Genomic DNA, 4,308 nt, shown 5'->3' on the forward strand with positions numbered 1-4,308 from the left:
TTTGCTTCACTGCTCTTCTTGGGTACCATAGTGAATGCACAAGGGTGATAATTAAAAAAAACAGCACAAATCAAGGTGAAAACATGAGGTAAACTAGTGATGGACACACAAGAGATGCTTTCACGACTACTTCCCAGGACAAACTGAACAAACAATGTGCGACCTGAACGGTACGTGGTGTTCGGATTCTGAAAATGTGTTTGGATTTTAGGGTAAAAGTTCCTCGAAATAATTGTTCGGACTCCAATTTGTTTGAACAATAGGGCATTCGGATTCCGGGGTCAGCACTGTATTTACTTATCTATGCTACTTAACTCTGTGATCTGCCTGTAATGCTCACAAGACAAAGCTTTTAACTGTGCCTCGGAACATGTTCCATTCCATTCAACTCAACTCAATTCAATTCCTTGATTCCCTAAGAACAACACAATTAGAGCATGGATGAAAGTTAAGAGTTCTTACCACATTATATTGCACTTAACTATGTATAGACTTTAGTGATAAAATGAGACACATTTATAACAACAAATTTCAGGCAGGCAATCACATAATTAGAGCATTTACTAATATATAAAGAAATACAGCTCCTAAAACATTAGTTCCATAGAGTTTTAAATGATTAAAGATGGACTCACAACAACAGACTCAGCTCTAATACAGTAATGTTTAAAACAAAATATTCAAGATCAACATGAAGAACTTTGTGAAAGCAAGTGCCAGGTCATCTGATTGCTCTAAAACATGGACCACAGAGGAAACATAATGATACTGAGGAAGAGAGCAAATCGAGATGCAGCATCACAGGAACTCTAAGAAAATATTGTAAAATTACAGTTCAAAGTAAATAGCAATTTTGTGTAATGATAAACACCTCAATTTAAAACTTAAGATTTTTGAACATGCAGTCAAAATTCTCATAATGCATCTTGTGTGTCAGAAAATAGGTTGAAACTAGAAAATCTGGTATTCTTATGTGTCAATTACATTGTCCAAAAGTATGTATATATTTCTAAAGTGATAGTTTCCTTAGTGCCAATGAAGGACAGGATGGTTGTGTCACTAATGTGTGATTTGGTTTGATACACTCCAATATTCCAGTCAATTTTTAAGTGAGAGAGTAAAAGTTTTGGGCATCTTGCAATCTACAAAATTGTGTGGCATTCTAAGATGTAGGCAGATCATAGAGTCATAGAGATGTACAGCATGGAAACAGACCCATCAGTCCAACCTGTCCATGCCGACCAGATATCCCAATGCAATCTAGTCCCACCTGCCAGCACCCAGCCCATATCCCTCCAAACCCTTCCTATTCATATACCCATCCAAATGCCTCTTAAATGTTGCAATTGTACCAGCCTCCACCACATCCTCTGGCATCTCATTCCATACACGTATCACCCTCTGCGTGAAAAAGTAGTCCCTTAGGTGTCTTTTATATCTTTCCCCTCTCACCCTAAACCTATGCCCTCTAGTTTTGGACTCCCCGATCCCAGGGAAAAGACTTTGCCTATTTATCATATCCATGCCTCTTATAATTTTGTAAACCTCTATAAGGTCACCTCTCAGCCTCCGACGCTCCAGGGAAAACAACCCCAGCCTGTTCAGCCTCTCCCTGTAGCTCAGATCCTCCAACACTGGCAACATCCTTGTAAATCTTTTCTGAACCCTTTCAAATTTCACAACATTTTTCTGATAGGAAGGAGACCAGAATTGCACGCAATATTCCAACAGTGGCCTAACCAATGTCCTGTACAGCTGCAACATGACCTCCCAACTCCTGTACTCAATACTCTGACCAATAAAGGAAAGCATACCAAACGCCTTCTTCACTATCCTATCTACCTGCGACTCCACTTTCAAGGAGCTATGAACTTGCACTCCAAGGTGTCTTTGTTCAGCAACACTCCCTAGGACCTTACCATTAAGTGTATAAGTCCTGCTAAGATTTGCTTTCCCAAAATGCAGAACCTCGCATTTATCTGAATTAAATTCCATCTGCCACTTCTCAGTGAATTGGTTCATCTGGTCAAGATCCTGTTGTAATCTGAGGTAACCTTCTTCACTGTCCACTACACCTCCAATTTTGGTGTCATCTGCAAACTTATTAACTGTACCTCTTATGCTTGCATGTAAATGACAAAAAGTAGAGGGCCCAGCACCGATCCTTGTGGCACTCCACTGGTCACAGGCCTCCAGTCTGAAAAACAACCATCCACCACCACCCTCTGTCTTCTACCTTTGAGCCAGTCCTGTATCCAAATGGCTAGTTCTTCCTGTATTCCATGAGATCTAACCTTGCTAATCAGTCTCCCATGGGGAACCATGTTGAACACCTTTGTTTACATGTTATCATTCATGGGAGTGAAATAGATCTTACAAGATCCAATATCTGAAGTTGAGAACCTATATCCCCTGAAATTTGAAAATCTACTGGACATACCATTTCCAAAGCCTGAATTCACACATATATCTCAGTTGAATTTGGACTAAAATCCAACTTTGTTTCCTCATAACTATGACTTTTGTTTCTTATTTGGGTATGTCTCTTTTTCAACACAACCTCAGCACTTGAGCATTTGTCATTTATCCTTACTAACTAGAATTGGGCACGATTCTCAAGGTGTGAGCTACTTAGTTCAGATGACTGCAATTCAATCTGCATTTCTTTTGATTTATATTCTGTACATGCTTTATAATCTAATATTCTGTTTGTATTGTTGATCATGGCTGTAGATTGTGTTGACACACACTCAAACAGTTGGGTTTCTTTGTCAATGTTAGTGTCTGTCAACCCAAAGTCATTGAGATTAGACAGGCAGGATTTTCCAATAGATTGTTATTGTTCTCGACATCCTCAATGCACCCCTGATAATCAATTGTTATTTTGACAATGTGAATCAAAAATGATTTGAGAGAATTGTCAGTCAGGTTCAAGTCTATAATTTGCATTCAGATAGGGCTGGTACGTTGCTTGAGTACTTTGTGTATGAGTTGCGACATAAAAACCATAGAAACATGGCTTAAGGTTTGGTCAGTTCATCAGAGACTGTCTGGGGATGAAACTAGCCCACATCAGCAGCATATACCAGGTTCTTGGAGAAGCACCAGCCTGTTACAGTATTTTAATCAATATGTTTTATGACACACATTCGAGCAGGTGGATCTTGAACATGGGTTTCCTGGCTCAGAATTCAGGGCACTACCAAATTGCCACAAGAATCTAGCAGCTTGTGCTTTTTTTAAACTGATGTGCAGCCTGTTATATATTGGGCTAATTTATATTATGCTGGAAAAGCGCAGCAGGTCAGGCAGCATCCAAGGAACAGGAGATTCGACGTTTCGGGCATAAGCCCTTCTTCAGGAATGCTTTGCCCGAAACGTCGAATCTCCTGTTCCTTGGATGCTGCCTGACCTGCTGCGCTTTTCCAGCAACATATTTTCAGCTCTGATCTCCAGCATCTGCAGACCTCACTTTCTCCTCCAATTTATATTATCTATTGATTTGCTGTTCTTTCACATTTGCAAGAATCTTGAATGGCAAGACAATTTGGCCAGCGTTCTCTTGCACTGAAGTGAAAGTGGCAATATTTGACCGTAATGGCCAGGATGTTCATGAGACATGGGAGTAAAGGTAAGCCATTCAGCCCATCGAGTCTGTTGTGCCATTCTGAATCTGGTGTAGGGGTGGACATCTTTAGGAAAAGGTCACCTCCACCCTACTAGTGTGAAAGCCTGGCAAATCAATTGCTAATCAGGCACCAGAATGCTTACCTGACAGGCTTCGTGGCCAATCAGTCCTTGGTACAGCAATGTCTTGCATGACTGCTGCCTTGCTTGAAACTACTCGCTGATTAGAGACGGCAGAACTGCACTGAAGGCCATGGAGACAGGCCAAAACAGGAATGTGGCTTGCAATGGGCTCCCCTCCGATTTAGTAATATCAAACCAACCTGCCTCCTCTCAGTTAAAACTAGGGAAGGCTACCACTTTTCTCACCTTTTGGCAACAAAGTTAATTGGGCTGGTGCTTTTGCCAAGGCTCTGATGTGGTCATTTATCGACTTGTGAAAGATGCTGAATTGATAAAAGGTTGGGAAGTAGGTCATGGGCCTACCCACTCAGAACTTAATTCCTCAAGTGTCAGGAACCTTCCTAGTGTCAGCTGCTCAATTTTTTGCCTTACCTGTCACCTTCCCTGCCACTTCTTTGGAGGGAAAAAGTCCAATTTCATGAAGCCAACTTAGGATTTTGTTAATCATCTTTAATTAAATAGTATCAACTCAAAACAAATGCACACTTAATACACACA

This window comes from Hemiscyllium ocellatum, chromosome 25, assembly GCF_020745735.1.
Source record: "Hemiscyllium ocellatum isolate sHemOce1 chromosome 25, sHemOce1.pat.X.cur, whole genome shotgun sequence".
Lineage (NCBI taxonomy): Eukaryota > Metazoa > Chordata > Chondrichthyes > Orectolobiformes > Hemiscylliidae > Hemiscyllium > Hemiscyllium ocellatum.